Source organism: Nicotiana tomentosiformis, chromosome 10 (assembly GCF_000390325.3).
Source record: "Nicotiana tomentosiformis chromosome 10, ASM39032v3, whole genome shotgun sequence".
NCBI classification, from domain to species: domain Eukaryota; kingdom Viridiplantae; phylum Streptophyta; class Magnoliopsida; order Solanales; family Solanaceae; genus Nicotiana; species Nicotiana tomentosiformis.
This window is the reverse complement of record NC_090821.1, coordinates 23210745-23219031: the sequence shown is the minus strand read 5'-3', so window position 1 is coordinate 23219031 and position 8287 is coordinate 23210745.

Sequence of the window (8287 nt, the reverse complement as noted above, 5' to 3'; positions counted from 1 at the left end):
AGGACCCCCAAAACTTTATCGACAAGATATACCAGACTCTCTGCGTTATGCATGCCACTAAGACAAAATGTGTGGAGTTGGGCTCCATCGCCTTAAGGAGGTGGCATATTTTTGGTTTGTATTGTTGGAGGAGTCCATTAAGGAGGGGAGCCCTCAGGAAAAGTGGAACGAGTTTGCGGATGCTTTTATAGATAATTTCTTGCCTATTGAGACTCGAGTAGCCCGTGCTGTCGAGTTTGAGAACTTGAAGCAAGGTAGTGTGAGTGTGTGGGTACTACCATATGAGATTCACGCATCTGTCCATGTGTGATGTTTACATGTTGCCCACTGTAGAGTCTAGAGTTAGCTAATTTATGCAAGGCCTTAGTCCTTCGATTATCAATGAGGCCACTACAACCACTTTGAATCCTGACATGAACTATGGGAATATGGTGGCATTTTCCCAAACCACCTAGGCCCAGAAATTGAAGAATAGAATGGAGCGAGAGGGTAGCAAGAAGGCCTGGTCCGCGGGAAAATTTGGTGGTTCTCCAGTGGGGGTACTGGTGGAAGGGCAGTATTCGGGGGAGGTTTATCTGGATGACACAATCTTTTTCTCAGTCCTCAGTCAGTGCACCGCCATCAGGGCCAGCTCAGCAACAGTGTAGTCGATTCAGGCCCAGTCAGGGCAACAAGGGATCATACCAGCAGGGTCAGTCTGGTGGGAGATTTCAGCCGCAACGAAGACCCCATGCCCTAGTCATGGGAATATGTACTCAGGTGTCTGCTACATGAACTTTCCCATATGCTACGGGTGTGGTCTTAAGGGCCACATTTTGAGAGATTATCGTTCGTCTCATCAGAGTGTTGGTAGGGGTAGGGTGCAGCCGGCTAGTTCAGCAGCTACTACTTCGGCAATACCTCCTCCGGCTCAAGGTACTCCGGCACCCACATGGCTTGGTGCAGCTAAGGGTGGTGCACAAAGTTCAGGAGGGCCTAGCAGGTTCTATGCTATGAAGGGTTGCCAGAGTTCAGAGGCTTCCCCAGATATTGTCACAAGTATTCTGACTATCCAATCTCATGATGTGTTTCCTGGTTCCACCTTGTATTATGTCACTCCTTGTGTTGCCAAGGAATTTGGGATAGAATCGAAACAACATCGTGAGCCGTTCTATGTATTTAATCCAATTGGTGAGTTTATTGTGGCTACACGAGTTTATAGGGATTGTATTGTCACATTACATGGTCAAGACACCACGACTGATCTCATTGAATTGGTGATAGGGGATTTTGATATGATAATTGTGAGATTTGAGTTTTTAGGCGAGCCTATCACTGAGTAGAAGGGGGATGATGTTGTGTCGAATTTTAGGTTTATTTCTTAAATTAAGGCAAAGATGATCAGCAAGGGGTATATCTACCACTTGGTCTGAGGCACCGACACTTGAGTCCGTGCCAGTTGTGGATGAATTTTCAGAGGTCTTTCCTAATGAGCATCTTGGGATCCCACCAGATCTAGAGATTGACTTTGGGATCGATATGTTTCCAGGCACATAACCTATATAAATTTCACCGTATAGAATGGCTCCAGCAGAATTGAAGGAACTAAAGGAGCAGTTGAAAGACTTGCTAGAAAAGGGTTTGATTTGATCGAGTGTGTCACCTTAGGGCGTACCGGTTCTCTTTATAAGGAAGAAGGATGAGTCATTGAGAATGTGTATTGACTATCGGTAGCTCAACAAAGTCACAATCAAGATTAAGTACCCACTGCCAAGGATAGATTACTTGTTCGACCAATTTTAGGGTGCTAAGTATTTTTCCAAGATTGACCTAAGATCGGGGTATCACCAATTGAAGATCAGGGAGCAGCATATTCCAAAAATAGCTTTCAGGACCCGGTATGGGCACTTGAATTTTTGGTGATGTCTTTTGGGCTAACGAATGCCCCGACAACTTTCATAGATCTTATAAATCGAGTCTTCAAGCCTTTTCTTGAAACATTCATGATAGTGTTCATTGAAGACATTCTCGTACATTCAAGAAGTCAAGAGGACCATGACGACCATCTCATGGCAGTTCTGTAGACTCTGTACCAACACAAGTTATATGCGAAGTTTTTAAAGTGTTAATTTTGGCTTGAATCCGTCACATTCTTGGGTCATGTCATCTCTAGTGAAGGAATGAATGTTGATCCTCAGAAGATCGCAGCTGTGAAAAATTGGCCTAGACCTATGACTCCAATAGAGATTCGCTATTTCTTGGGCTTAGCTGGGTATTATAGGAAGTTCGTGGAGGGGTTCTCCACTCTTGACTCTCCATTGCCTAAATTGATGCAGAAGTCAGTTAAGTTCCAATGGTCGGACGCTTGCGAAAAGGGCTTCCAAGAGTTAAAGTTAAGATTGACTACTGCTCCGCCGTTGACCTTACCGGGGGGGGGGCATATGGGTTTTTGGTATATTGTGATGCTTCAATGATCAGACTTGGGTGTGTATTGATGCAACATGGCAAGGTGATCGCTTATGCTTCTAGAAAACTCAAGAATTAAGAAAGGAACTATCCAACACATGACTTAGAGCTTGCGGTAGTGGTTTTTGCATTGAAAATTTGGCGTCATTATTTGTGTGGGGTCCATGTGGATATATTCACAGACCATAAGTGCCTTCAATATATTTTCAAGTAGGAGCAATTGAATCTGAGGCAAAGTAGATGGCTTGAAGTACTAAAGGACTACGACATCGATATTTTATATTATTCGGGGAAGGCTAATATTGTGGTGATTGCTCTTAGCCTGAAATCCATGGGTAGTTTGGCTCACTTGTAGGAATACCAAAGGCCGTTGGCCAAGGAAGTTCACCGGTTAGCTAGTCTGGGAGTTTGGTTTACGGACTCTAGCGAAGGTGGGGTGATTGTGCAAAATTGTAACGCAATAAAAATAATTTACCTAGAATCCCGGGTTTCATGGTGCCGAAGTAGGCTAACGTGTTTGAGGGTTGTAGATAAGATCGCCGCGGTACGAACTTTTCTGGTTGTGCAATTCATAAGGGAGTTGGAAGGAAAATTTCTGCAGAACATGGCATTTCTACGGTCCATTATGCGATCACAGAATCACTTCGCGGACTGCAGATCTGCTGCAGAATGCAACAGGAACAAAGCCAATTTTTGAGGGTCATTTCGCTGGTCGCACATCCATCGCGGATTCAACATGAGAAAATTCTGGAGGGAGACTTCGCGGTGCATTATGCGACCGCATAACTATTTTGCGGACTGCAGAACGGCTGCAGATCTGACCCGATCAGTCCAATTTTGAAGGATGAATTTGCGGTCCCCTATGCGGTCCACTCTGTGACCACAAAGTTGAGTTCGGAGGGTCCGTCTTCTATTTTTATAACCCGACCCCATTTTGATTAAAAGCTATTGGGGCTCGTTTAGAAGGCAAAAATAAGATATTTTAACAGTAAGGGGAGGAACTAGAGAGTGAAGGAGGAGCTCCAACACCTTCCACTTCAATTCCTTGCTCAAGCCTGGGAGAATTCAGAAGGAAAACTTGTAAAATTGTCTACTAAAGAGGTAAGGTTCTATCCCTAGCTTTCAATTTCGAATTTGGGCAGAAGATGGGTAATGGGGAGTGTGATTCTTGGGAATGAGAGATGTTCTTGTTCATGCATATACCAATAAAGGTGGTGGGGAGGTCATTGAACTAATATGAGTAAACTCTTGGTGTTGGATTGGTCGTGGGGTTAAGGAAATCCCATAAAAGAACCTTCTAATCAAATTGCACACCTAGTGCTTGATGAAATACTCAAATGAGCTGAACACATGAATCTATTCCTAATTATGGTTCAATTTTTTTATGTCTCTAATTATATTGAAGTCGCTCTGAGTTTCGGAATGTTGTAGTAATTTATGTAAAGTTCAAGCGAGGTATGTTGCCTAAACTTCTCTTGTAGAGTCGAATCCTGTGATGTTCTCGTAAGTTTCAAGTGTGATGGCTCAAGTTCCTAATTCCCATGTTTCGAATTATTCCTAATATATTCAGCTATTCCAAATTAGCATTGTGTCAAAAATTATATGCTCAAAATGTGTTTCAATTGCTCCTATAATATTATGCTCTCTCCGGGAAAATATTCAAGTATGGTTTATGTATCAAAATGTTATGACTTCAATTCATGTCTCAAATGCAAGTTTATTATGCTTACTTTTGGAAAGATAACTCAGTGTGCTTAAGACTCCTATTGCTCATATACATATTTAAAGTCTTGATTCCAAATGCTCTTATTGTTGATAACCTATGATGATGCTTGAAAATGAAAGAAGTAAGTTTGATATATAAAATGTGGCCATCGTGCCAAGAATGAAAACTACACTTGTGGCCAATAGTGCCAATGACATGAAAGGATGTGTGAAAGATTATGAAATGAGTCTTAACTTCTTTATATAATAAATGTTTTGGGAGTATCGTTAGTCACCGAGGAAGGGTAGGTTAAAATAATCTGACCCCAAAACTACACGTGCCGGTGTATGAGTGATTGAGGGGTAAATCTCTGTATTGATGAGTTGAGATTATTCCCCTTAAATGGGATGAGATTAATGTGTTAATATTATTCCCCCAATTGGGATGAGATGATTGCTAGCGGAATGTGATGTCGACCCACACAACATTGTGGTGAGACGGCTTAGCCGATCAGGCCAATATCATATGCCATGCCGCGCACATGGTGGTGTTGTGATTGGATGTCTTTGGGTGAGACGGCTATCAGACTTTGTGCTAAAAATACGATGGTATATCAGTGCTAAAGATGTCCCAAATTAAATGTATTGATATTCACTTGAAAAATTATCTTTCTCTTAACTTGATGCTTTAATATTGTTTGAGGCTCTCATTGATTTCATGCCCACATATTCTGTAGGAATACTCTTTCTCTCTCTTCGCTCTTTCTCTCTATCTCTCTTCGTAATCTCTCTCTCTCTCTCTCTCTATCTCTCTTCGTAATCTCTCTCTCTCTCTCTCTCTCTCTCTCTCTCTCTCTCTCTCTCTCTCTCTCTATGATCAACGGTTACTGACGACCTCCGGCGACCTCCCCCATAAACAGGTAAGCCCCCTCCCTCATCTCACTCGCCTCTTATCCCCCTCTCTCTCCCCCTTTATTCTCCTCTCCTACCCACTACCAACCCTAACAGCGGCCCCCATCTTCGGCGACCACGCCGTTGAACCCCATTTACGGCGACCCTTTTTGTGTTCCCTTAGGCCCTTCTCCCTCTCTTTTCTCCCTCTATTTCCTTCTTCTTTTACTTGCCAGTCCCCCCCCCCCCCTCTGTTTCTTTCCCTTTTTTCCTTCTCCTTTACCTTCTTCTGTCCCTTCTATTTCCCATCCCTCTCCCTACTTTTTCTCTTCCCTTTCCCTGCTACAGTTTGGGGCTTCACCAGTGGTAACAGTGATAGCCCCCCTTCCTTTTTTAGTCCGCGGTGTTTTGTGTGTCTTTCAGGTATAACATCAGTAGTTTTTGAGCGGGTTGCATGCGCACAAGCATAATAGAGAAGCCAGGGTGAGTGTCTGCAAGGGGCGGTGGGAAGTTGGACATGAACGTGCCAGGTGCCGCAGCATCGTCAAGTACACCAAGAAAATTCCAGGTTTTATCCTCGGAAGTTGGTACCTCTCGCTTTCCTATTGCTCTTCTTGGTGTTAGCTAAATTGTTGTCACTCTTGTTCGCATTAGTTTAATCATACTACTAGCGTGCCTGTAGTAACTTCTTTCCTTCTAGTTTGGTTCGTTTCTTATTGTGTGCTAGTGAGTCTTCCCTAGCCTGTCGTGTGTATAATGGTTATAGTCTGTAATGGTAGAGTAAAGTCATGCCCTCGGGTGGGGTGCGGGGTAGGGTGTGGGGTGGGGCAGGGACAGAGGGTGGGACGGGAGGCAAGGGAGCCAATAGGTTTTGAATTGGGTCATGGAAAATAGGAACACTGACGGGTAAGTCTATAAAGTTGGCGAGGATCCCTCAGAAGAGGAAGGTTAATATAGCGTGTGTCCAGGAGACTAGGTGGGTAGGATCGAAGGCGAGGGATGCAGATGGGTATAAGCTGTGGTACTATGGAGTTCTGAAGGGTAAGAATGGAGTGGGTATCTTGGTAGAGAGGGATCTTAGAGAGTCTATGGTAGAGGTTAGGTGGGTGAACGATAGATTAATTAATATTAAGTTGGTGGTTGGTGAGTGTACCCTAAATGTTATTAGCACTTACGCACCGCAAGCAAGCTGGGATGAGGAGGTTAAAAGGCGCTTTTGGGAGGGGTTGGATGAGATTGTGCGTAATACCCTACATGCAAAGAGGTTATCTATAGGAGGAGATTTGAATAGACATATTGGGTCATCTACAGATGGCTATAGTGAGGTGCATGGCGACTTCGGTTTTGGGGAGCGGAACAGAGGTGATACTTTGCTGTGGGAATTCTCCAAGGCATTTGAGCTGGTGATTGCGAACCTGAGTTTTCCAAAGAAGGAGGAGCATTTGGTTACTTTCCAAAGCATAGTGGCAAAGACTCAGATTGACTATCTCCTCCTCAGGAGATGTGACAGAGGGTTGTGCAAGGATTGCAAAGTTATCTCGGGTGAGATCGTCGCGACGCAACATAGGCTTTTGGTGATGGACGTTGGTATTATAATAAGGAGGAAGAAAAGGTCTGTATGAGGATGTTCGAGGATTAGGTAGGGCGCCTTGTCTAAGGATAAATCTTAGGAGTTGGAAGGGAGGTTATCGGCCATGGGAGCCTGGAGGAGTAGTGGGGACGCGACCATTATGTGGTCAATGACTGCAGACTGTATTAGGAAGGCGGCAAGAGAGGTGTTAGGGGTCTCTTCGGGCTACTCTTGTGGCCACAAAGCCAGCTGATGGTGGAATGAATTGGTCCAAGGTAAACTAGAAGCGAAGAAGGCGGCGTACCTAAAGTTAGTAGGGAGCATTGGAGAGGAGGAGAGGGGAGCGAACAGTGCGAGGTATAAGGTAGCTAGGAAGGAGGCGAAGCTGATGGTCACGGAGGCTAAGACTGCGGCTTTTGCTCGTATGTACGTGGATCTGGGGGACAAAGGCGGGGAAAAGAAGTTATTCTGGCTGGCAAAGGTGAGAGAGAGGAAGGCTCAGGATGTAGACCAAGTGAGGTGCATCAAAGATGAGGATGGTAGAGTTTTGATGGGGGAGGACCAGATTAAGCAGAGATGGCAAGCCTACTTTCATAAGCTTCTGAATGAAGAAGGGGATCGAGATATTGGGCTAGGTGAATTGGGGAATTTCGAGAGTCACCAGAACTTTAGGTATTGTATGCGCATTAAGGTGTTGAGGAGGTCGTGGAGGCTATGCGTAAGATGAGTAGGGGAAGAGTTATCGGGCCAGACAAAATTTCGGTTGAATTTTGGAGGTGTGTGGGTAGAGCAGGCTTAGAGTGGTTGACTGGTCTGTTTAACATTATTTTCAAGACAATTAGGATGACATGGGAGTGGAGGTGGCGTAAGGTGGTTCTGTTTTACAAGAACAAAGGTGGTATCCAGAATTGTAACAACTAGAGGGGTATCAAATTACCGAGTCATATCATGAAAGTTTGGGAGAGGGTGGTAGAAGTGAGGGTGAGGAGGACAATGTCTATTTCAGACAACTAGTTCGGGTTCATGCCGCGGCATTCTACCACGGAAGCTATCCACCTTATTATGAGGTTGGTGGAATAGTACAGGGATAGGAAGAAGGATCTGCACATGGTGTTTATTGATCTGGAGAAAGCGTATGACAAGGTTCATAGGGGGTGCTATGGAGATTCCTGGAGGCAAAAAAATTGTGTCAGTTGCTTATATTAGGGTAATTAAGGACATATATGATGGAGCTAAGACTCGGGTCAGGAGATTGGGAGGTGACATAGAGCATTTTCCCATTGTTATGGGGTTGCACCAAGGGTCTGCGCTCAGCCCATTCCTATTTGCCTTGGTGAGGTATGAACTGACACACCATATTCAAAGGGGAGGTTCCATGGTATATGTCATATCCTTATGACATAGTTCTGATTTATGAGACGCACGGCAGCGTCAATGATAGGCTGGAGGTTTGGAGACAGGCTCTTTAGAGTAAGGGTTTCAAGTTGAGGAGGATTAAGATGGAATACCTATAGTGCAAGTTAGCGTCGAGCCGACGGAAGTGGGATTGGATGTGAGGCTTGACTCTTAGGTCATACCCAAGAGGGGTAGTTTCAAGTACCTTGGGTTGATTATACAGGGGAATAGGGTGATCGATGAGGATGTCACACACCATATAGGGGTGGGGTAGATGAAGTG